The following is a 26967-nucleotide window of genomic DNA, read 5'->3' as shown; positions in this document are numbered from 1 at the left end:
TTCAGCAGCAGCTGACTTGGGGACGCCTGGGGTTCTTAAGTTGATTCTGTATGTAAGTCAGAACTGGCGGTCAGTTTCAGCAGTGTCTGAATCTGGACGCCAGTTCCGACTTACATACAGATTCAACTTAAGAACAAACCTACAGTCCCTATCTTGTACGTAACCCGGGGACTGCCTGTATCTTCTTTTGACCTAAGGTGCAGTGTAGATGCACTCTTTGTGACCACCTTGGAGCTGTTTGTTTTGTGGAAAAGAGAGAGGAGGAGAGTTCTCTGTTGAACATTTCGCACAGACTCCAAGATTGTATGTTACTCTGATCACTTATAGGACAGAAGTCTATTTATGCTGACCTGGGCTTAGACAAAATGTACATACTTGTTAAGCTTCCCAAAAGCCCTCTGCCCCCACCTATCAGCTGTTTGACAACAGTCTTGTTGTCTGCTACTTAGGCTAAGAGAGACAGCTTTCTAATTAAGTGTCAACTCTCAGCTTTGTCACTGGGGGAGTTACTCCTACTTTTATGTTGACTCTGGTGTGTGTTTGCAGAGAAAATACATTTCCCCCTGCTAGCAGTTTCTATGTGCTTTTCTGTACTGAGCTGCTTTTGCTTCTGTGGACAGAATTGAAGAACAGCAGATATATTTGGAGAGAGTTTTTCTGCAATGTAGCTTTCTAATATTCTAGTGAATGATATTGTTTGGCATCTTTCTTATGTAGTCTCACAAGGCTTTATAGATTTTAAAATCAGCACACACATTAAATGTGTGGATCTGAGCCAGTGTCTGGGAATAAAAAGACTGTTTAGATACTAGCACATACATAAGTCTTTGCTTTAGTGGTGCTGGAAATAGTGTGATTGCTCAATCTACACCTTGAACAGCTGCTTTTGCTTTGAAAAGTAGGGACAGGAAATATAATTCAAGTACTGGGCTTGACTACTTGGGTGAATGTTCTAAAATATTTGTAAATAGTCCAGTTATTTTCTTAGTCTGAAGATTTCTGGAAAATGAAGTGAATCCCCAAGGCAGCTGACAGGAATTCAATTTAACTGCACCCTAGTGCAGAGTTATTCCTACGACAGAGAAGCCGGAACCATGCATCTTATGACTATAAGCAGAGTTGTCACATGGTGTTTTTTCATTGTCTCTGTTATTATGATGGGCTTATTAATTTATTTTGCTCTTTATTTCTGTTCATTAACACACCTTCTATCTACTTCTCCCCTGTAGATATCAGTGGAAGGAATGTTTTTTTTTCCTTCAGCTTTGGAAGGTTATATTCTATTTCAGCTTGTTTGGGAGTAATATTGCTTTTGAACTAAAGTTCATCTGTACTTTTCCCATGTACACTAACATTTGTTTTAATTAGTTTGACTCACTGCTTTGGATCTGTTTCTAATAGGATTTGGCTACTGGTTGTGTTAATAATATGGAAGAATTGTAAGTCTGTTCCTGCATGCAAACATATAGGAAGAAATATTTTAGATGACAAAAAACTCCTCTTCTTCAGCAAATCCTGCAGGAGCTGAGCTGAACAGGTTACTTTGCTCAGAAACACACACAAATAATCCATTTTTAGCACACCAGCCTAAATTTAGCGAGAGGAGAATTAGCTGAATTACTTAAATAGTGCAGAAATACAAATGGAAACAAGTTGTGGGGGACAACAGTACCAGTTGGAAGAGATTTTTAATTATCAGTTTCTTCTGTCTTCAGGAGCAATTGAAAGCACCTCTTTGCATATCTGATTTCCCCTCCTCTTTTTTTTTTTTGGTTTGGCATGGGGAATCATAATGTTGGGCTATTACAGAAACAGATTGTACTGTTTATTATTCAGATAATGCTCATTTAAAAAAAATTGACCGTGCTTTTGCTGTGTGATATTAATTTTGGGATGCATTTTGCAATGAAAGCATATGAAACTTGGCACTTGCATCTAGAGGTGGGAATATCCCAAAATTTCTGTTCTCAAATACAGTAATGTTAACTGAATTTCACTTAGAATTTTTGTGGTTACTTGAAACCAATGAGCATTGTTAAATTTATATAGGGACTGAACCACATGAACTAAAAATGAAGAACTCATTCACATGACTTTAGGAAAGTAACACAGCAGAGCTATTTGTACAGCTCTGTTCTTAACTTCAAATCTAAAACAGAGATTCAGATAAAAGTGGGTTTGCAGCAGATGCTATTTTGTTTCTGAGATGTGAATTATTGTGCCTATCAGCAACTTTTGAAGAACATATTATCTGATAATTTGTAGTCTGCTTTGTTTCCTGATCTCTGTGTGTGTACGCGCATGTGCATAAGTGTACCTAGACTGTACTTTATCCTTAGGTTGGGCAACCCACTGATATTAGAAAACATAGATGAGTTGACGTCTGGAAACAAAATATTTGAATCTTAGCTATATTTTATGCTTAATTTGCGTTCTCCTAGCTGGACTTTAATGGATAGACTAGAAAGAATTTGGATTGAAAGGAAGAATAAAGGGGAACTGTGTGTCTGAAGCTTAGCTGATACATAGCAATGCTGCCAAAAACCTTAGCCAGGTTCTTTGACTATTATTTATTCAGGAATGATCATGATGAATAAGTAACGTATAGTATGTTAACATTTTATTATAACTTTACCTTAATAAAAAGTTAAAAACAGAACAAATCATCAGACACATCTGTGGCAATAGAAAAGTGCTTCTGTCAGTGTAGCTAACACTGTTGGCTAACATTCCTTCCATTTTTTCTCTCCCCATCTCCCATGTAGTGTGTATTTGGTCTTTTCTGGTAGAGATCATGCTGGTAGGAATAGAAGTGTCAGGGTTTGATAGTATGCAGGATTTATAATTTTTGTCCCAAGCACTAGCACCTTCCTATTATTTTAGGGAGTCTTTTGGTGGTGTTTTCATTTTATTGTGGTATGCTTTAATTGGCTGCGTTGTCATAGTCCTGATTTGCTCCTTTCAAAGTACCAGTAGTTATTTTCCACATACTGTACAATTTTGGGGATGAAACATCTCTGGACATCAATAGCCAAATCAAACTATTGCCTAAAAAAGGATATCCTTAATAAAGCATACTTGGTTGCTAGGGCTATGTCTACACTGCAGTTCTTTTTTGGAAAAAAGTACGCAAATTGCAGTTTGCAATTTGCGTACCTTTTTCCAATTCTTTATTCGGAATAGGCTTTTCCGACATTTGGTCTGTCTACACGGGGCCAAATGTGGGGAAAAACCTCTTTCAGAAGAGCTCTTATTCCTAATAAAATGAGGAATACAGCCGGTCTCCAAGTTGTGAATGGTCGACTTATGACCATTCGCAGTTAAGACCAAAGCTGTTGTAAATGGTGGACCCCGAGTTACAAACGTAATCTGTGCTTACGAACAGTGCAGTCGCATGTAACTCAATGGGGTCTTTGAGGGGGTTCACTCACCGCCGTAGCGGGGGTCTGCTGACTCTCTCCAGAATCAGCTCCTTCTGCTGGCAGAGTACCTTCCCTCTGGTGGGGCTTCCCCTCTTTCCTCCAGGCCACGTCATCCTCTTCACCGCACTGCCCTCCGGCAGTGCCCAAGTCCGTCTCTGAGCCCCCCTTCTGGGGGTTGTTCCTCCACCGGGCCGTTATGCAGGCCCTGCATTCTGGGGGTTTGTTTGGCTAGAGCTCCCCTAGCCCTGCCTTGCCTCCCCAGCCCTGCTCTAGCTCCAGGGAGCCTCCTGCTTCCCCAGCAGCCAGGCCCTCACTGACCTTCCTCCTGGGAGCTGCTGCCCAGGTTCTTATATAGCCCCCAGCTGGGCCCTCATCCCCTAATGCAGCCCCAGCTGGGGCTAAACTCCCCAGCCCTGCTTCAGGCCGGGGTTTGCCCTTAAAGGGCCAGTGCAGGGCGAAAGCCCTGTCACAGGGTCCGACTTACGAACAAACAGAGTTACGACCAATTGCTTGGTCCGTAACCGGTTCATAAGTCGGAGAGGGACTGTACAGGCCTTCGAAAAGAATGCGCCTGCTTTTTTGGAAACTGATCCCTGGACATGGCAGAGTTTTTCCGAGATACCAGAGACACAGCCTAGATGTTACAGAGCAACTGAGAACAACAAATTAAAGCACAGAGAACATAGTATCTCTGGGTACAGCTTATATAGTAAATGGGAGGTGGGGGAAGACCACATGGATTTTACACAGAGAAGTTTAACCAAACTACCAAAACAAAGAAAAATACCCTGATCATGACTAAATATACATTTTCCTCTTATTTACTCACAGTCCCTTCATGGTCCAGTCCACTTACATGCTCTAAATTCCTTGGAGGCATGGTAGTTCTGATAATTGCATGTTGCTCTCTCCAGCCCTTAACTTAGAACTCACACAAAGGAAGAAGTTGCTAGGTATCTATATACAATTCAGATTTCAACAGTCTTTCCCATTGGCTTTCTTAGCTTTCTGACAACACCACCACTACCTATATGAGTTTAACCCCTTAGTCACCCAGTGCTGACCAGCACTCCTGTTCATCGTAGCTTGTATGGGAATCACTGCTGGTGAGGAACGTCCTGAGTAGTGCCTTAAATCTGATTGTAGCAGTCACTATAGATTGAACAGGAAGTGCTCTTGCAGTTGGCTTTGGCTGCATAGAGTTGTTCTTTGACATAAAGCAGCTCCTCTCTCTTAAGGATAATTGTCCAAAGTTTCCTGATTTCTGGAATCCAGAACTTGCTCATTGCTCATGTCTCCTTCTAGATATCTTTGCAGCTCAGTACCTACCAAGATTTGTTTTTTTTAAACCTACTTGTGCCAAAATAAAACAGAACTCCAAAAGCCAGTAGAATCTCCATAGTCTTTGGGTTAGTTATTTTGACCTGCATGGTTTGGTGTTTTTTTATTGCAGTTTTCTCTTGCTATTACTGTTGGAGGATCAATTACTACATTGGTCCGTCGGTCCGTCCGTCCTTCCTTCCTCCCTCCCTCCCTCCCTCCCTCTTGCAGCAGTTCACACTTCAAAATGCTTCATCATACATAATGTAAGTTGATATAGGAATTGTTCCAAAGAAGTCCTATTGCCGATGTTATGCAGGGTGTCAGATTAGATGAGCACATTATTGGTCCTGCTCCTTTCCACACATTAGATAATCAGTGGTCCCTGATGGCCTTAGTGTTTCTGAATTTTGTAATGTAAACAAAGCTATAGAGTGTAACATGGGCAGCAGTAAGGAAATAGCTTTGATCAGCATGATGTTGCTAATATGATAGTTCAGTTCTTGTTTTGATCATTACAAATTTAAATGTAGTTTCATTGAAGAAAAAATATGCAAGGATGATCCTATTCGTACCTATACATGCCTGAATAATATATTTGATCAGGGTGAGTGGATTATTTTATTTCTCTTTTTTGATGTATTTATCTCCATTTCCATTCTACTGCACCCAGTAAAGTTGTCCCTTTTTCAATTGAGAGTACAATGACTTAATTCTGAGTAAATTATATAATCAATTAAAAGAAGGAGAAGGGAAAAATACATCTACTCGAAATTCTAGGGTAAAAATGTAGTTAGGCAGAATAAATTTAATATCCAGATTTGGAATTTGGCTCAGAGACTGGGGAAATGGCCTAAATCTTTGTAAGAACGCTATGGACAATTCAATAGGGTGGTCTTAACCTTGGTTTTATAATTCCTCATTATATCAGAAGCACATTAAGTCCTATCTCTGCCTACTTCTTCCTCGAAAGTCAGAGTGAAAGATCCACCAGAAAGTTCATCAGTGACTGAAATTCCCAATTTTCCAGAACTTGCTAAAGAAGAAAGTTAGCGTTTGCTAATAAAGTGCTACAAAACACTTATTATACCCCTACACACAGCTGCGATGTAAGAGAGCACTTGGCGGTATAACTCATTTCTCCTTAAACTTTTTCTCATGTTAAGAATAATAGAAGCTGGTTATTTTAGTGTATTCAGACGTGTCACATTTATGAAACTCTATAATGCAGTTCACATTCCAACCACAGTCATTCACCAGTCTAACGATGTGTTTCAGACAGTATTTCTTTTAGTGGTTCAGCTGAACATTTTATGATGGATTCTGAAGTTTCAGAATGATAGAACCTACTTTCCACATAGCTAAACAGAGCTGCTCAATAGTGAATCTTTAGAATCCAGAGATGTCTTCTAGTTCTCACAAAGACTTCTTTAAACGTATCCCTTTAATGCTTTAACATATTTGGAGCCATAATTTTCAGTGTGTCTTGGCCACTAAATTAATATGCCAGAAATAGGTAGAAGACATAGCCCACTTCTAAGTAAAATAAGATTTCTGTATTTTTCTTTCCCATCATTATTTACTAAATTTTTGCAAACCAAATCTTTTTTCCTCATTGATATGCTCTTTCTCTCAGCCAGATCCATCAGTGATCCTACAATCCAATGTTTATTGCATATTTCTTTAGCATGGAATGTTATGATTCCCAGGAACAGTAGATTTTTTTAAATATCACAGAATAGAATAGGGTGAAAGTGAGAGCTTCTGTTTACGGGTGTGGTATACTGTTAAGGAGTAGACAGACCAGTGTTAATCCACAAGTGATTAGCACCGTTGGATGTGAATGTGGTAAATTCTTATACATGTCTATATTACATATATGGAATATATGAATATACAGGAAATATATGTTAAGATGTAAACTCTTTGAACACAAATTTGAAAAAGCCGCATTGTTATGATTTGATCTGTGTATGCCACATGCTTCACAAGAAGTCTGTTTTGGAGGATTAAAAAAACCCCACTTTGGTACTATTCCTACCTGCCAGCTCAAAAGCCTGTTATCTTAGTTATCAAGAGCTCAACAGCCCAGGTTTCAGGGCAAGCAAGAAGGTAAAACTAATAGAAAGCTAGTGAAAGGCAAGTTCATTCAAAATTCTGAGGGGAAAAGATCTGGATTATGCAACACCCTGGAAATTTTGCTTCAGAATCATCTGAATTTAAGAAAAAGATTTAAAAAATCAAAGCAAATATGAAGAGAATCACAAGCAGGAAAGTAACTCCTGTGACAGTTTTATATTAAACTAAATTTATTTTACACTGTTCCCACACTTCCAGAGTGGCAGAGGTTTTGTACTGTTTGATTTATATGCACATTGTCAAGGTATTAGGATATGAGGGAAGATGGAGACTTTGGCAGGAGTGCAGGGAACAGTTGTGGCTTCTGGTACCTGAAGAGATGTGGGGTGAGACAAAGCTTGTGAAATAAACCCATTACCTCAGTGTTTCACATCAGAATCACCAGGTGTGAAATGGTTAACCGTTGTATTTTCACATACTTCAGTCCAATGGGGTCCTGATCCATAACTCTTAAACACTATGATAATATGAAGAATGATAATTGTTTGTTGTTGATATATTAATTTATTTTTATTTAAGGTTGTGGACTTTAGGATCCACGGCTATTCACATCTCTCTAAGGTCTCTAACATTGGCCAACTCAGGAACAGTTTAAATTTGAAAATTTTCCTTATCCTAGACTGATTCTGGAGTAAAGAAACAATATTTGTAACCTGGAAGAAATGTGGGGAGACTCACCCTAGCCTTTATTAACATAATGAGTACCTCAAGTTCATTAACAAACCATTAGCTTGACGTTCAACAGTCTCATGAAGATGAGTTGTAAAGAGTAATTCTGCAGCATAGCTTGACAGCAAGAGGTAAATTGTCAGCACATTTCCCATCCTTTAAATTCTGGGATAGAAGTGGTAGAAACAAGACACTTTTCTTCACACAATACCTGTTTGTGAAATAAAAAGATGTTATCCCCCATCTTTTTATTAATATTTGTGGGAAAAAATCCCCAATTTTCACAGCTTTATTGTGGAGCTCTGAAAATACTTTTAATGAACACAGAACTGTATCTACTGTAAGCCCGGGATCTTCCAGGACCTACACAGCAAGTGCTATGATTGGACAACTGGGAGATTGTTCTCTTCAGTTGTATAAATCTCCCATTTTTTGAGCAGTGAGTTGTGGAAATATTGTACCCTTAAGTGTCTCACAGGTACAGGATCTAACATTGTCTGTTCTAAACTTGGGGCTCAGTGTAAATTTTGGGGAGGGAAATTAATCAGACTACCTATGTCATGGGAGTTGCTAGCTGTTCCTTTAGGGCTGCTTTAAGTCCTTTTCTGCTGCTGTAGTAATGCAAAAGGGACTTATCCACAGCCATGGTTGTGGACCAGTGTGTTCGGATTCATTCCTATATAAATAAAATACGATGCAGTGGCAAGAGCAGCCTCTTGGCATTTCAGGATTATTCCTGCAAGGTACTGAACTCTAACTCCTACTAGCAGTTGAGGTCTGATGACCTCAGAGAAAGTTTACAGCGCCCTAAAAGATCAGGAACACATGACCATCAGTGACAGAAAAATAAATAGTTTTAACATATTTTTGAATGTTGGCCTGACTGTGTTAGTGACGTAACCTAAAGAAACCTTTCAGCTCTAAAATCTTAGGTCCTGACACTGATCTCCTTTACCTCAGTGTAAATCAGGAGGAATAACTCCTCTGAGTCAGTTAAGTGGCCTTGGGGTAAAACGGCTACATGTGAGACTACAACTGGGCCCTGAGTTTCTCTGAAAGTACATGATTGCAGCTGAATTCCCAGTGGACGGCATTCTCCATCTTGAACACTAAGCTCACGGCTAACAATGGGTGTGCTTTTTGTGTGAAAGATTATGCACCTTTAGGAGGAAGTCTCAACCTCTAGTCACACAAAGACTGTGCTAAATTGATCAGTGGCTTACTTTCTCAAGTGTTTAGAAAATATTTTAAGTCCCTTCAGATGTGGATGAAATCAGTTGGTGGGGCAGTTAAGCTTCCCAGGCATTGTAGCACTCTGCAGTGACTGATGGATACAAAGATCTTCTATTTCCAGGGTTTTCAGTCCTTTAATCTTCATAGGCACAGATGTCTAGCCATTTTTTTTTTTTTAAATACAAAGAACGGAAATCTAAACCATTTAATCTGGTAGTATTTACACTTACCATGTACTGTAAAATTCAAACAGTTTACTACAGCTCTGATTAAAGGCTTCCAAAAATGCATAAAAGGATTAGTAAGCTTTGCTATTTTAACCAGGCAGACATGTTCACGTTGTGTGGCGGTGTTTTGGTTGGCCACTGTTCCATTCTTCAGCCACTCACCAGAAAAAATGCTATCTGGAAGTGCTTGGACTTGTTTGTCAGGCACTCAGTAAAAGTCACCAATATTCAGTGTGTTTCTTGTAATTATTAAATATTAGTGCTCCTGTTCCAAGTGAATTTAAATCATGTAGATTCTGCAGACTTAACTTTAAAAGGTGGTGTTAAGTTATGTCAGTATATGCATGACCTGCAATAAATGTAGCAGTTTATTTATTAGAAATCAGCTGAGATAAAACTAGGATCAGATCATTACATATTGAAAATTAGAATGTAGAGAGAAATATATTGTGGCCTTTTCTGAGTGTACAACACCGAAAGGATGATGAAAAGTGAAGTGAAAAAAATCAACTCACTTTTACCTTGTGCCTTCTGCTGTTCATGTTCACCTGTTGTCTCATTTTATATTTAGATAGCAAGCTCTTTGTGATAAGTCTTTTTATTGTGCATTTGTACAGGGGACTAGTGCAATGGGGTCCTGACCCCAGACACGATCTCCAATGTGCTACTGCAGTAAAAATAACTGATGTTATCATGTTGACCTCAAGTTATTTAGGTTATTCAAGGTTAGGTAGGATAGTCAGGTTTTCCAAACTGAAAAACTTGTATATGATGAAAACCACTTCAAACTGGGAGGGGAGGGGCAGTGTTTGTTTTAGCACTTATGGATGACATAGTTTTAATTAGTTAGTGCAATGATTTTTTTAGTAAACTTGGAATTTTGCTATATAAAAATATTACTTTGGGCAAACCACTTTATCCATTTTTTAAAAAAATTACCTTTATGCAATTAAGAACAAATTTACAACTAGGGTTGTGAAATTCCCTGAAGTGTAGTTCATTTGTCTACAAATCCCTTCAGATTCTAAATATTTGGCTTGATTGATTCTTAACCTGACCCAGGAAAAATATAAGTTGACCTCTCCTAGTCCTCTAACCACTACCATACTTCCTCCCTTTCCTATGACCTTGAGATCCCTAAATTGTTTAGCTCCCGGCTAATGTAGAGGCTACTTCTTGTGTGGTACAAAGAATGAAAATACCAAGAGAGGCTCCTTGAGCTGACAGGATCCCAGTTCAGAGAGAAAGGAAATAGTGCACCGTGTTCTCAGTATGAAATCTTGTATCTAAGAAGTCATAGAAACAGTTTTTTTAGACCCTAGGTTTGACGGACCTACCCGGTGCTAGACTGGATTGCGAGAGTTACTTCTTCTTCCAAGGGAGTGTGAGCTGATCTCAGGGAAATAAATGTTAGTCATCTTGGTCTAAATGGGTAGGAATGATGGCTCAGCTCACTGGCACGGGAAGCACTAAGAGGCCAGTTGTGGCTCGAGGGGTTGAGGGTAGTGAGGTCGTGCACAAATCACAGAACAGAAGAGGTTTCTGCCCTGGAGTGCCACTGGTGAGAGTTTACTAGATTACTATAAAGCGGCAACACTTTACCCAAGTGTTTATTCCCGTATCTGTTAAGTTTTAATATGACCAAATAGTATAAAATATTAGGAAACTGGCATTTATGAAAGATGACTGCATCCTCAGTTTCATGCACAGCCAGTAAGATGTGAAATATTTCTGGCTTAAAATACGAGTGTTATTTCCTCTTGTGGGACATTCTCACACAGTTTCAACAACTGCTGTCTAAATCCCAAGATATGGATCTTGTTTCTTCCTTGTCTAATGGAGGCAATGTTAGAAATTGCACTGGGTTTCTAACTGCTTATGGACTGCTGGTTGCAGTGAAATTTTTGATTCAGAGCCAAAGTGATTATGCATATTGGAAATATATGAAGGCCTGAGAAACTGCTTTTCTGTTCTACAGGCAATCAATGTTGACTGTTCTACAGTCAACCCAGCAATGGCAAGTTTCATAAAATACAAATCAAAATTAATTATTAGATGGAATAAGGGGCGAAAGTCTTCAGGGCTGTGATAAAAATCTCTATGTACTATTAGTATACAAAGTTCTCATTAGGAAATAGTTTTGGATTGTATCAATGGAATCTGCCTTAAAAGCCAGAAAAGTATTCAAATTTCCATAGAATAATTTAAAATCCCCAAATCCTCAAAAGTCTGGAAATGAACAATGAAGGGATACAGCTGCCTAGCACAAGCCACACTTTCCTCCTCCTTTTATTATTAACCCTTGCAAGTAACACTGTTCTACTCCATTTCAACTTTGCTCCCTTATAATTCATATAAATATTTAGAGTTAGAAAGATATGAATAGGTGATCATAAAATCCTCTTTTTTATCAAGATGTTGATTTCTAGTTTGTTAGAATTCTCACTTGTATTACTACTTTTTATTTGGGGGGAAGAGAGAAATATCAAATATGAGTTAATTAACTTACGAATTGGAGCTAAATAAGTAATAGATTTAAGTAGGCTTAAATCCCATACATAACATAATTTATAGCTCCAAAGGTATTTTCACTTTTATTTGCCCCTATCCTATATCTCAGTTTCTTTACCTGTGAAATGGGAACAGTGATCCTGACCTCCTTTATAAAGCAGTTTGAGATCTGCTGGTAAAAGCTAGCTGTTATTGTTATTCATAAAAAACTCTTGCTACACAATTAAAATATAATAGTTTATACCCTCAGTCCTCTCATATTCTAGAGTGCCACAGCCATCCATTTATTTTATATATTTGAAGCAATCTACACTAGTGAGTCAGTAAGACCCCCCCTTGACATTTTCCAGCAGAATGAATGCTGCCTGCTAAAACAGTGGGTTTGCAGTTGAATGCTGCCAGACTTCTACACAAAGGTGTCTGTCCAGTTTCCTGTTTCCACCTCTGATTTATATACTTTAATGAAGCATTGTTTCTCAAGAAAAATTTTAAAAGTATATGTAGTAGTCTAAATAACAAATTGGTAGATGTGTTTTGATTTCCTACAAATTATGTAGTTTCACCTTTTGCATGTTTTTACACATTTTCTTTGGGGCAATAATAGGATTGCACGAGCATATTCTGGTTTGGGGTAGATCATGTCTGATGATGGATTATGTAGCAGTGGAAACTGGCTGGATCCATAGTTGTTCATTTCCACATTCTTTCTAACACTTCTGTCTAGATCCTGTAGAAATGTACTTTTTACCCTATCTATTTGTTTTAAAAAGATTTGTTTACTAATCTTCCTTTTTCTCTTTAAATGAAAAAGCCAAAAGTTTAAATTGGATTGCAGTTTAAGATGAGCAGGATGAGAGGAACTCTTCCTGACACAGGTTGTAGATTACCAAAGCAGAGCTCCCTTCTTGAGGCTAGGGTTGCCAGCTGTCCGGTATTCACCTGGACAGTCCAGTATTTTCGCCTCCTGTCCGGTAAAAATAATTCAGATAATATCGGACACCTAAAATGTCCGGTATTTTCTCGTTTTTTTTCCCCCCGGCCAGGAGGCGAAAATGCCGGGCACCTGGCAACCCTACAAACACTCAGCGCCCGGCCTCCCATGCCCCCCCGAACCTCCCCGGCTCTCAACACCCCCAGTCCCCCGACTCCAGCCCCCATGGTTACCTGGTTCTGCAAGGCTGCTGGCACAAAATGGCTGCCAACCAAGGTGAATGCTTCCCCTGGGTCTTAGTGCTCAACCGCTCCCCTGTTCCTATCCCTGCACTCACTCTTAAAGGGAACATGCTGTTTTAATGCTGTTTTTTAAAATTTTGCTCAACAACTTTGGTCTCCCCCTCCCCTTTTTTTTCCTTCAACAGAATTTTTTCCCAGTGTTTTTTTTTTTTTTGCAGGGGAGGGGGGGGGGGAGAGGTGTTCGGTATTTTTGTTTCAACCATCTGGCAACCCTACTTGAGGCTGTAAGCAAGTCTGTAGACGGAGGGAACATACCTCTATGAGATATAGAAGTAATGGGTACTGGAAGGGTATGTCTACACTACATGGCTCCGTTGACGGAGCCATGTAGATTACCTTTGTAGACATAGGAATATGAGGCAGCGATTTAAATAATTGCCACTTCATTTAAATTAAAACGGCTGCCGTGCTGTGTTGATCAGCTGTTTGTCGGCACAGCTCTGTAATCTGGACGCTCCGCGGTCGACATCAAAGGCATTTGTCGACCTCCCCGGTATGCCTCGTAGGATGAGACATACCTGAAGAGAGGAAAGGGAGGCTTTTATTCACAAGGAAACATGTTTAACCTCTTGCATTTCTTTAGTCTTGTGTGTGTTTCCCCAGGTCCCTTGCAACATGCATCCTGTTTGCCTCCCCTGATTAACTATTATTGTGAAGGAGTGCTTTATTAACAACAGATACACTTGTACAGCTCCTGTTGACTTCAGCAGGAGTTGTGTGTACATGTCCAGGAACTTAATAAACACTTAAGTATCTTTCAGTGTACAGCATGAATTATACAAGGTGTTCAGTGTAGCCAGGTTAATGCTGTGCTAGAAAAACTTTCTCTGATGTGCTAAGTGTTTGATTTCTCAATTTCAGTAATGCACTGCATCTAGATTTGTTTGTAACAAATATGCATATTATTGAAGTTTGGCAAATATGTTTATAAGCATGGATATGTAGACTATACAGTTATTAAAATACAAAGTATAAATTGGCATTGAATAAGTTGTGCCACAGTGGTTAAGGAAGATTGCCGTTTTCCTCAAGTATAGTACTCAGGTTTCATTTCTGTTAAGGGCAACATTGGGAGAAATTCAAGAAGCAGAAATCCAAATACCTTGTCTTTAGCTACTTAACTTTCACCCACTCCTTTTTAGATGCAAAAAAGCAATATTTGCTGAAAGAGCATAGTAGTAGTAATGCAATGTTACCAGATCAGCTCTAGAATTATGCCAAAGTCCTTTAACACCAAGTCCTGCTATTTCAAGGGAGAAGCCTGGCCATTGCTATAGATGAAGGAAGAAAAGACTAAAAAAATGCTTCCACTCCTCTCAATTCTGGTATCTGGATTCCAGCACAGAAAAGTACATTATAGCTGTGGAGGTTAGTCAGCCTGTACTTAACTCTATTATTAGCTAGTAAATCAATATATCTACATTATTTTGGTTTTTTAAAAGAAGGAACAAGGTCCTGCTACCTTGTGCTAATTGATTTCTAAATTGTTCTGCATAGGAAACTTTGGACTTCAGTTCCTACAAAAGGATTTCTGCCTTTTTTTCACTAACGCCCCCATATAGTAGTGTATTTAAGTAGGTGGTTCATTTTAATCATGAGAGTTAGATCCACTGATGTCAATGAGATTTTAATTTAAGCATAGGTTTGCATATTTTGTTGAAACAACAATGAGTCCTGTGGCAGTTTAGAGACAAACAGATTTATTAGGGCATGAGCTTTCATGGGTAAAACCCACTTCATCAGATGAATTGGAGTGGAAGTTATATATACTCTTGATTCTGTAAGGAAGATGTTGCTTGTGTTAATTAAGGTAATCCAGTCAGGATGGAAGGTCTAATTATAACATTTGGTCTGGTGATGTGAATATTCAGAGACTGGATATTGCCTTTGTGTAGTGCATTAACCAGTTGAGATCCTTATTCAATCCTAAATTGATAGTGTTGAATTAGTAACACAGTTCAGATGTCTCCCCTTATAACTATTTTGAAATTTGAATGACCCACATCTACCCCGACTTGATTAGTTTCATTAACACAAGCAACTTCTTCCTTATATATACTTCTGCTTCTATAACTTCTACTTCAGTTCATCTGATGAATTGGGTTTTACCCACAAAAACTTAAGTCCTAATAAATCTGTTAGGCCTAGTCTACACTACGATCTTAGTCTGAAATTAGCCCCCCAGTGTTGACTTTGTAAGTGATGTGTCCACACTACCAAGCCCATTATTGCAGATTAGGAGGCCACAAGGAATAATGCTATTCCTGAACTTATAAGTCTGAAATAACATTAGTGTGGATGCCTCTAATTCAAACTAATTGGCATCTGGGAGGCATCCTGCAGTTCCCCAGAGTGCTTCCTGAGGATCTGAGTCCAAGGTAGTGTGTCCACTTTAACGGAGCCTACCTCAGACTACATATGATTCTTCCCCCTAGTGAGGGCTTGGAACTTCACATTTGTAAAATCGGACGCTCAGAGTTTGAATTTAGTAAATTTGAAATCATTGCCTAGTGTAGACATACCCTTAATCTCTAAGGGGTCACAGGACTCCTCATTGTTTTTGCAGGTACAAACTAACATGGCTACCTCTCTGATACTTTGTTGAATTAAGGCCTAAAAGGCTCAATTACATATAATGAAAGCACCTCTTATTATCTAATTTAACCATGTCACAGTATTGCCAACACCAGGTATTCAAAAATCATGAACCAGGCCACAAAAATGAAATTGACATTAATTTAATAATTTAAAATAATTGTGGGTATCTTTGCTTTCTGGTGTTTTAAGATTTTTATAGGCCCATGTATTCAGTGTTTTCTCTGCAATCGTGAGGACTAGAGAGTTGCATTTTTAAAAAAGACAAACAACCCTCCTCCCCCAAAAAACTCTGAGAGTCTCATGTTATCAGATAATTCCAGGAGTTCAGCTTTTGTTTGTTTTTTTAAATTGTGACTGTCATGAGACTTGCAGTGAAATCATAAGAGTTGGAATCACAACTACTTCTCTATTTGAGTTCCTCCATTAGGTTCCCATTCACATTCAAAATTCAATCCTACCCTGCTCCTTCCTGCTTATCCACCTTTGTTGAGAGCAGAACTAGTTAGCTGCTTCCCAGAGGGGGCTGTTTGAATGCAGTTGGCCTCTCTAAAAAGCTTGGTGGTATGTAGGAAGAGGAGGAACAGGAAGCAGCAGGGCACTGGTAAAAGTTGCCTGTGGGGAGTTTCATGAGTCTGGAGAGGGGAAGAACTGTAGTTTGGAAGAATGAGGGAGAACTGAGGAGTCAGTGGAACAGTACTGGGCAGAGCTTGGAAAACATGCCAGGTACAAGTAGGGTTGCAGGTGTCCAGTATTGACCCAGACAGTCTGGTATTTTTGCCTCCTGTCCGGTAAAAAATTCAGAAAATATATTATTTTCTGATTTTTTTTTCCTAGCCAGGAGGCGAAAATACTAGACATCTGGCAACCCTAAGACACACTCGGCATCTGGGCCCAGCCCCCCTGCCTACCTGGTTCCGCAGCAAAGCTGCATTCTGGCGCCATCAAGAAAACAAAATGGCAACTGACAAAAAGCCTAAAGAACTGAAGCAAGGGGAAGCAATTCCTTCCCTGGGTCTTAGTGTTCAGCCGCGCCAGTCTTGCTATCCCTATTCTGACTCTGCATGCACTTAAAGCTGTTTTAGTACTATTTTATTTTTTAATTTTTTTTTTTTTGCTTAACTCTCAGGGCCTGTTTTTTTTCCCTCAACTGAATTTTTTCCCCAGTGTTTTTTTTTTTGGGGGGGGGGGGAGGAGGCGGGTGTGGTGGGGAGGCGTTCGGTATTTTTGGTTAAACCATCTGGTAACCCTAGGTAGAAGCCTTGTGTGTAGGTCTCTAGGTAAAAGGGAAGAACTGGCTCAGCCAGGAGCAGGCCAAACCCAAGAGCAAGAGGCTGATTTTTATAGTTGCTCAGTGGGGTAGGACTCTCATGTGAAGGAGTCTGGGGAGTGGAATGTTTCAAGAAGCCATCTTATAGAAGCCCTGAGGTGAGGAATGTGACAGAACAGTAATAAGTGTAAAGAATGACTAGTAGTGTGGAGGGTCTGGAATAGGGGCACTTACTGAACTGAGTTTGTTCAGTCCCAAACATGGAACGTGAGCCCCAGAATAAGGGCAGAGGAATTGGGAACAGTCTGGCTCTTAGGAGGATGACTTAGAGTTGGCTTCCCTGGGGTAGGATGGGAAAACTGCCTATCTGCTGTACTTCACCAGTAGAGGAGTTGGAATAACCCAGTCTAGACCCAGGGCCTGAATTAGACTTGAATATAATTTTCTTGTGTGTGTGGAGGTAACCATCTGTCTGATGTGTGGTGGATTAGATGGACAATTTGGTGGACCCCATTAACATCAAGGGGATCCTGAAGCAGGATTTGCCTGTGTTGCTGTGGTCGAGTGTTAAAGGGTGCCCTGGTGTGAGCAAGTCTTGTGACATTCCTGGTCTATTGCACTAGCATGATTCCTTATGCACAATTTTTTCAGTAAAATTTAATCCTGGAAGAACTAATTGTTGTACTTAGCATCTGACAGGAGGTGCTCAGCACCTCCCAGGTTCAGGGAATGAATCCTGACTCCACTGAAGTCAAGGGGAGTTTTGCCATGGATTTCATAAATTCTAGGATTTCACTCAAAGACTCTCTTGTCAAGACTGTGAACTCCCTAGGGTGGTGGTGGTCTTTTATTTCTTCCCCACGCCCCACCATTTGTACAGTGTCCAGCACAATGAGTCCCTGATTCCTTGTTGGTGACTTCAGGTATTATTGTAATGTCAATAATAGTTGCATATTGAGCCAGTGCTATGTGTTTTAGTTTCATAGTGTTTTTGAGAAAAACATTTAAAGTAATAAAGCGCACACACTCTATCATATACTATATTAAACTTTCTTCCATAACATGAATTTGCTGCATATGCTACAGATTATGCACATTAATAACATAATGCTTTAATATTTACATTGTACTAGGAAAATACGAGAACAAAATACTACATACATGCAACTTTTTGGAGTCACAGTTGTAAGAAAAAATAAGTTTTGAATTCTCTTGATTTTTTTTTTGGGAGTGCTGTATTTCACATTTTTAACATAGTATTAGGATGAGTTTGTGTTCTTTTCTTTGCCCTGGTTTTCTCAAGAGAAAATTATAGAGATGTGCAACTTACAATCAGCGTAGCCTTCCTGAATAGAAAGTGTCTGTAGTACTGGTCAGAAAACATTTTTGCAAAATAATTCCAGGTTTTGAAATTTTTTAACATCAAACAAAATTAGACCATTAGGAAAATAAAAAAAAATGGCGTCCCAAGTGTTCCCTCTAATTTTTCCCACCCCAAGTGAAATTAATTTTATGTGCATATATATGGAGGTGATGGGGATCTGTGTGTGGGGGGGGGGGGGGGGAGAACGTGTCCAGAGCAGCTTGAGCCATGACAGAGGAGATCTAGGGAGAGTCCAGGACTGGGCAGCAGTGGTGGTGAGTGGTTCAGAACTGGGCCTCAGCCACCACAGAATGGGATCAGGGCTAAGTCAACCGGACTCTCTTGGCTGCAGCAGTGTGGTAGGGCCAGGCCCCCACAGTTGCAGCTGAGTTGGGCAAAGGCTGGGTTGTCCACGTTGCCCCATCTGTTTTAGGACTACGCCGTCCCAGAGTCAGGCAGTTTCCAGGTTTCCTGGGGCGTAGCAAACCTGGACTGGGGTTGGGCTGCCCTGACTGCAGCAAGTTGAAGAGTGGGTGGGGACAGGTCAGTCCTCCACCTGCAGCTGCAGGTTCCCGCCTTTTGTGGCTAAATAAATAGCTGTGCAACCATGCAGCTTGTAGAGAACTTAACCCCCCTCACCTCAAATAGCCATTAACCTAGGGTACTTGCCATAAATCATGCTGAGCAAGGACTAGAGCATGGCTTTCCCACATTCTAGACAAGCACCCTAACCACAAGGTTATTGGCTATTCTGTCACTTGGTGCTCCTCCCTCCAGAAAGTCAACCTTGGACCTGGACTATGACAGGTTCATAATATTTCTTTAAAACTTTTTTGACCTGCTGTATGTCAGTTCCTTATACTGCAGTTATTTGGTTTGTGTGCTCAGCATGGTTTGCCAGAGGATCTCTGAAGCTAATGAATTTATGGAGCCACTGTACAAAAAGTGCTGTAAATTCCTTGCTCTGTAGCTAGGCAGCTGGCTGCACCTTTACGAGAACCAATACCCCCTCTCAAGCGATTAATCTTCCTGATCTTACCATCTTCCTGACTCAACAGCTGAGATTGTAAATTCCTCTAACAGACAGAGTTAATTAACTGCCTGTGTACTACATCAGTCTCCCTGTGCATAGCTAAGAACTTGAATTTATTAAGGTCAACAAAGTGTGTGTCAGGTTGTTGGCCCATTTGACAGGAGATGGGTCCAGCCCCACATGTGACTAATTATCTGCATCCCAGCTGAGGCTTTGGAGTTAAGGGTCAGTTCATAGCCTGAAGAGGCCCCGGTTCTTATCAAAGCAACAGCTCAATGGGGCTAGAGAACTGCCAGCAGCTTCCTCTAATTGGGGAAAGAACCCAGCAATTAGGTGACTCTCAGGCAGATGGCCAGAGCATGAGAACTGACAGGAGATAAGTGCCTGCAGGAAATACCTGAGTCGGGGCAGGAATCTGGAGGGGCTGAGACAGGAAAATGTCTCTGAGCATTCCAGCCAAGGTGGGGCAGAGACCTACTTTAGCTCTGTTAGCTAGTTATGTTGCCCAAGTATTTGGTTTAACCAATGAATTGAGGCAAGTACTTTTCTGTTCTACAGGCAATTAATGTCAACCCAGCAGAGGTGTCCTTTTTCAATTGAGAGTACAATGACTGATTTTGGTGTTGGTTCTTTTCTTGGCTGATGAAAGAGCCCATGCATGTCCATAACCTAGTCTTAGGTTTTTTTAAATAAGTAACCTGATTCTTCTGAAGTGTTTAGCAGTCAGCCTGGCAACAGAGTTGCATCTTCTTAGGATGGGGTTGAATTTGGCATTGAGATGTAGTTCATGCTTGTATTTCACCCAGGTTAGATTAAGTTAATCTTTGCTCTTCTAGCTATCAGCTCCCTTCATAAACTTCAGCTTTTGCAATCTGTTGCTAATTATACTCAAGACAAAGGCTTCCTAGAATATCAGTCCACTATATTAAGAGTTTCCCTGATTTCCTATTTCATGTTGTTGGGGTATGTTTGTGGCCTTTTTCTTCATTGCTTTAGCAAGAGAGTTTAGTTGTTAGTCTTGGGCATATTGTTAGTCTTATCTTTGGGCACAACTCAAGTCCCAAGATTATTGTCAGGTAGGTTCAAATACAGATAGAAAGCTATGTGGGATTGTCCTTTAGTGTGAGAGCCGTACAAACTCTCACACACTCATTCTTTCAGTATCAATTAAGGGATATTGGTGACTTTGGTCTTAATGACCCCTCCCTCAAAAAACTAGCTTTCTACTACAGATTAGAGGGTGGTGTGGAATGGTGTCAGTTTTACTGGCATTAGCCTGGAAGAGGCATATGAATTGCAAAAACATAATGCAAGTAATCCTAAATAAACCCTTTCCTATTAAACTTCATTACAAATGCTGTATATCTCACTTAAAAAACAAAACTGTTTTAGCAGTTGTCTCTAGCGCCACATAAGAAAGTCATGCCTCTGTAATTAACTACAGTGACTTTCTGGGCAAGAAGAATAACAATGATTAAATAAAACACAAATTAATTGTTAGTACAATTTCTGTTTACAAACAGTATCCATCATCTTTTTGTTGTCCAGTTGGGTGTCCACCCCAGCTTCAAAGGCAGTTCATGTTTGAACTTTGTGATACACTGTCACAGGACTTAAAGATTAGAGCAGCAATTAAAGTTCCAGACCCCACAAACATTTTTTAGATAATTTTAAAGTATTTTATAGGGATTTTTTAAAATTCTGGAACCTATAAAATCAGGTGCCTAGTTATGATGAGGCCTCTTATATCAGACCTAGAGGGATTATTTAATATCCTGTACATTTCAGGGACAGAAGACCCTTTCCAGATTATTTTAGAGGTATTTAAAGACCCAAATACATAGTCCCAAATCTGATTCTTTTTGGGACCAGTGTGTGCTGGATCTTGTGCCTAAATACCTCACCTTTTCTGTGCTGCAAAACCACTTATTTTTAGCTCTCCCAAGGGCTAAAAGAGAGCAGACTTTAAACTTTTTCATTTTTATATGTTGAATTGTGCATTTATAATTTTTGAGTTGTTACAAAAAACACCTCTTCTCTATCTCTAACTGACACCTGTACTGTCACATTCCTGAGCAATTCTCATCCAAACAGTGCCTTAGATTTCCAAAAGATCTTAAGAGTTTTACCGGCCACATTCTATTAAATTGAGTGCCTTAAGTCTTGGCCTTTGAAAATTTCAGCCTTTTTATTATTTTGTAATAATATACAGTCTTCAGAATGTACTTTACCTGCACTCTTCCCACTGTTCCATCTTTGCTGAGGCTACTTTGAGCGTTCATAACCTCTCAGCAGCTACTTGCTTTCCCCCAAATATGGACTTGCCAACAGCATTTTTCTAAGCTGATGCCCTAGACAAACAATAATTTGTTGTTTGCTGTGACAGATCTAAGGTCTACTATCTCACAACTCAGAGCTAGAAATGGGAGATTTATACCACTGCGAGGCTAGAATTTCCTCTATCTTTCATTGCTCTTGCTTCTGGCCCTGGGAAATGTAAGTTTTTGGAGTTTAAATTAGTGATTTTTTTTTAATGTAGAAAAGTTGTTTTAGGAGGGTTAGGAGGATTTTAGAAAATTTCTGACCTTAAGTTTTAAGAAGCTGCTGTTTATCTGTATTGCTGTCTTTTAATGAGTAAGAGTAAACAATTATTTGACTTTTACTTGTCTGAATTTGGCTGAGAACTCATACAAGGTGTTTCACATATATATGTCCTTTCTTGACCTCAGTTAACAAGTATAATCAAAGCCAATATAAAGGAGTGACATATGAAGGCCATCCTGGACTGTGGTGTTCTTACACAAAGCCAACTGATCAGTTTTTAATATGTTCTATTTCCATGCTCCCCTGCACAGTTGTGCTGTAGTGGCTTGGCAGAAGATAACTTCACTCTTACCCTGTACCCATTTTCTGGTTGCATGAGAGCAGCATCAGTATCTTCACCTAAAGACTTAAGGTGGCACATGTTCAGAGTGTACATGCCTAGGACAGAGAAGGAAATAATTTATACTATTAAAAAGGGATATAAACTGGAATAGCGATATGAAAGAAAGTAAGTTAAGCAAAATTTCAGGGTAGATATCTTGATTATTGGGTAATCTCCTGAGGAAAGCAAAGGAAAACCTCTTTTGGTTGGTGCATTTACAATTAGACTGGATAATACTAGTGAATATACAGTAGGAAACAATCTTTCACTGCAGGAAGATGGACTAACTGGCCTAATCAATGTCATTTGTAGAATCTGTAGACAGATTGAGTTAGGTTAGCAGAGAAAGGTACTATGTTCACCATGTGGTTGACATTCTCCCCTGACATTTATGCATGGAAGGAAATAAATGTTCCAAGAACTCAGATAATTTTAAATGCAAACAAATGTTCATGTTGATAAAGAAATGGAGGCTGCGGCTGTCTCTTGTCAGAGTCTTCCTTTGGGCAAATGCATTGTTACACAAGGGACTACTGAAGTCTTAAATGGAGAGTAAGGGTACGTCTAGACTACAGGCTTTTGTCGACAGAAGTTTTGTCGACAGATACTGTCGACAAAGCTTCTGTCGACAAAGAGCGTCTACACTACATTCAGTTCTGTCGACAAAGCAAGCTGCTTTGTCGACATGTCAGTGTAGACGCAAGGACAGTTTACATGCAATAACGCTTTCTGTCGACAGAACTCTGTCGACAGAAGGCATTATGCCTCGTGAAATGAGGTTTACCAGCGTCGACAAAACTACTGAGTTCTGTCGACGTTATATCGACAGAACTCAGCGGTAGTGTGGACGCAGGTATAGTTTTGTCGACAAAAGTCCATTTTTGTCGACAAAACTCTGTAGTCTAGACACACCCTAACAGAGAAATGGTTTCAGTACTGGAGTAGGAGCAAGGGACCATCGAGTTAACAGGTTGTTTTAGGCTATGTCTGCGTAGGCCTGAAAGTAAAACTAGGGGCAGGCATATGGAAGAGGAGGGGTGAATGGTAGTCTAACAGAACCAACACTCACCTCTCATTAGTTCCCTTTCCACCATCACCCCTCTTCCCTGGTTGCATGTGTCTGCCTTTAGGCTCAGGCCACCCCTTAACTGTGCTGAGCTGTGACTCCTACTTGTGGCTGTGACCTAAGAGATACATAGTTTGTCTTAACCGAGTCCAGTTTAAAGAGGTCTGAGTAGTCCAACTGAGCTGCTGTATACACAAGCCCTGAGACTCCAACTCCTTTGCTGCCTTGGACAAATCCTGTTTCCTTAGTCTGCAAACTAAGAATTATATCCACTCACTTACCTGCTAAGACTGATGTGAGGTTTTAGTTAATGTTTGTTAAGAGCGCTGAAGAAAAAATGTGCTTTGTAAATGCTGTCAGATCTGCTATCTAAACTTTCTCTTTTCTCAGGATATCCCCAACCTCTGTGTATAAATCCCGTTAATGAATGAGACATGCTAGGCTTTTTTTGTTTTATTATTGCCTTCTGATTTAAATACCTACATTAAAGCTGGCAGTTCTATTTCTAGTTTTACTGCTGCGATTAATGTGGGTGAAACTACTTTCCCATTGCCTTTAGCCAGTCAAAATATAATTTCTGAAACAACTCTTTCTGTGGTGAAATTTGACAAGTGGAAGGTCTTTCTCTGCAGGTCAACACTTGCCATTTTTATGTCTATATCTTTTTTTTTTATAGAAAACTGTGTATTTTAAAGTGGTTGTTTCAGATTGTTTAAAAGCTAGATTCTGATCATTGCCTGAATTAATGCTTGTGGCATTGAATTGCAGTGAATTGCCATAAAATAATGACTGAGCAATCCAGACAAATTAAATTTGGCACGTTTCTGATAGAAATGGACATTTACTTCTGTGACAAGTAAATTTCCCTGAAACTAGTGCAAGAAAGATAGTGGATGATTATCTTAGTTTTATGGTTATGATAGTGCTGTTAACCTGATGTTATAAAAATTAAAGATGTTAAAATGCATTTAATCAGCTAATAGAGTAGTTGATGGAATTTCCATCAACTACTCAATTAGTTGAGAAGGGGGAAAACAGCAGAGCCACAGCATGGTTAGCTCCTGACCCCAGGAGCTAATCCCACTGGGGCTTTTCCTTTTAAATGTAGTAAGAGCCGCCCTGCTCTTGCTACATTTAAAAAGCAGAGGCGCAGCGTCTGGGACTGGCTCACATCCCCTTTGTCTCTTCTGTCCCCCCCTCCTACAGAGATGGTTCTGGGGAGAACTGGCTCCCCCAGCACTGGCTCCTGCTCCCCCCCCTTGCTGCCTCTATCTGATAGAGGTAGCGGGGGGAGGAGAGATGCAACTAGTCAAGTAGTGACTTGACTAGTTGCTTATATCTCTAACATAAATAGTGAGTGTTCATTGAAGAAGCTGCAAATTGATGAATTACTCATTTGTAGGTTGTATAATGAGCCAGTGCTTTTCTTTTATTGGAAATAAATGTAAATATATCTGCCAGAAACTCGTACCTTGTTGCATGTTGTTCATAATTTCAGCCATTATGTAGTTATTAGTTTGTACAGGCAATTGGATTTAATAGGTTGATGCCAAATGGGCTACCCATGGAAAAGGAAATATTATTAAATACAGAGACATCTGCTCCAGTTTTCTAAGAAACATGGCAGAAACTGAGAACACATCACATGAATACAGATGCTTTTTATTATTTGCTAGTTACAATTAAATGCAGAGGGTTTTTTTATGTGGTTGGTGATGAAAGAGTGAGAAGAACCTCGGGGGGGGGGGGGCGAGGGGAATGTTTCAGATTATGTAGACCACAACTGATAGTTATGTAGTCCACCACAAACCTTGTTCTGGCTTGGGATTTCATTTTGTAATATGTATTCAAGCCTTATTTGCAAACCACATTCTACTAAAGCCTTCCCATGTTTATGGCTAGTTGTTCCACAATGTGCTCTGATTTGCTGAGGCGGTTTGCAGTTCAATCAGACGTTGAGTGGAGGCAAATAATATAGTTGTTGTTCTCTTCCCCTACTACATAATGATGCTTGGAGAAAAACCATTAATGACAGTTATGTTATTAAGAATTACAGAACACTAGAACTGAAAGTACTCTTGAGAGGTCATCAAATCCAGTCCCCTGGACTCAGGGTAGGACCAAGCATCATCTAGCTCAGGGATGGACAAATATCAGCCTGAGGACTGGATTCGGTCCAATAGAGTTAGCTTCTGGTGGACCTCCTCCATTATGTTTACCTGCACGGCTGCAGGTTTTGGCGTTTGCAGCTCCTGTTGGCCGTGGATCACTGTTCCCGGCTGATGGGAGCTACGGGAAGTGGTGTCCCAGTCCATGCTGCTTCCCGCTGATCCCATTGGCCGGGAACTGCGATCTGCATCCAATGGGAGCTGTGATCACCAGTACCAGCAACTGTGCAGGTCAATATAGGGGGGCCCTCCAAGGGCTAACCCTGTTGAATCGCCACCATGTTATTCCCCACACCTGATCTGGACCATCCCTGACAGGTGTTTGTCTAACCTGCTCTTAAAAATCTCTATTGATGGTAATTCCATTACTTCCCTAGGCAATTTATTCCAGTGTTTAACCACCCTGGGTATGTCTATACTACCCCGCTAGTTCGAACTAGCGGGGTAATGTAGGCATACAGCACTTGCAAATGAAGCCCGGGATTTGAATTTTCCGGGCTTCATTTGCATAAGCTGGGCGCCACCATTTTTAAATCCCAGCTAGTTCGAACCCCGTGCCGCGCGTCTACACGCGGCACGGAGTAGCTAGTTCGGATTAGGCTTCTAATCCGAACGAGCTGTACTCCTCGTTCCCCTGACAGTTAGGGAGTTTTTCCTAATGTCCAACCTAGACCTCCCTTGCCTCAGTTTAAACCCATTGCTTTTTTTTTCTAAGTCCATTGCCTATTGTCCTAAGGAGACCATCCTTTTGAAAAGAAAATGTAAAATAGAGAAAGAGAGATCTATATGTCTAGCTTTTAAAAGCTCATCCTTGTGAATGGATGCATATTTGAACATGGAATAAAAAAATATTCATGACTATTCCATCTTTCACGTTCCAAGTGAAATGTTCTTTGCAGTGTGTGGGACTTGTAATTCAAGTTCAGTGGATGCGTTAGTAAACAAATGTATTGACCAGAACATTACCTGAAAGAGCAACTTTTAGCAAACCTTGCATGATATTTATGCAAAAAAATCAGAGGGGTATCCATGTTGGTCTGAATCTGCATAAACAACAAGAAGTCCTGTGGCACTTCATAGACTAACAGATTTATTGGAGCATAAGCTTTTGTGGGCAAAGACCCACTTCATCAGATGCATGCTCCAATAAATCTGTTAGTCTATAAGGTGCCACAGGACTTCTCATTATTTACATAAAAGAAAGACTCCAGCATTTGCCTTGGAAACTTGATTCGAAGACTAAAGGCTCATCCATTCAGAGAAAACAAGCTTGTGATGAGCTGAATCTAATGAAAATGCCTTAATTTTTGAATTGCAAATATGAAACACTTAACATAGTACTAAACAATCTTAGTCATGGCCCTGCAATATAAAGAGGAATTGGGAAATCCATTACTGCCCTGTGCAGGCTATCCTCGTTGCTAGATGCTCCACATGGAGAGGAACAGGCACGGGTTGGCAGCGCCTCCTCATACCATACAAGTGAGTGGGAGTACACTGTGTAGCTGAGGAAAGTATGTAGAAGAAGCTGTATCGTCTTATTTCTCGTCCCATGAACAATGCAGAAGTAGATTTATAAACCAGTTCCTTCTGAAGTTGTAAGTTTACAGATCAGTCCATAGCAAGTTGCATTAATAGAGAAAGGGGAGGATGCAAGGCACTTTTTAAAAGTGCATTTTTCTTGTTCTCCTTGGTTTTGCTGCTTCCATAAAAAGTTCAGTTTGAAATGTCTTGTCACCCTCAGTTTACCACTTTCAATCTCTATTGTTCAGTCATTGACAGGGGAGAAATA

At 40.1% G+C, this 26967-nt stretch overlaps 1 protein-coding gene across 1 annotated transcript in view; it reads left to right on the top strand.

Moving 5' to 3' along the window:
• THSD4 (thrombospondin type 1 domain containing 4) overlaps nucleotides 1-26967 on the top strand; it is a 687220-nt gene that overhangs the window by 52981 nt on the left and 607272 nt on the right. The window lies entirely within an intron of this gene.

Source organism: Pelodiscus sinensis, chromosome 14, assembly GCF_052426305.1.
Source record: "Pelodiscus sinensis isolate ZL-2025 chromosome 14, ASM5242630v1, whole genome shotgun sequence".
In the NCBI taxonomy this organism is placed as follows: domain Eukaryota; kingdom Metazoa; phylum Chordata; order Testudines; family Trionychidae; genus Pelodiscus; species Pelodiscus sinensis.
This window is presented reverse-complemented; position numbering and strand designations above follow the sequence as displayed.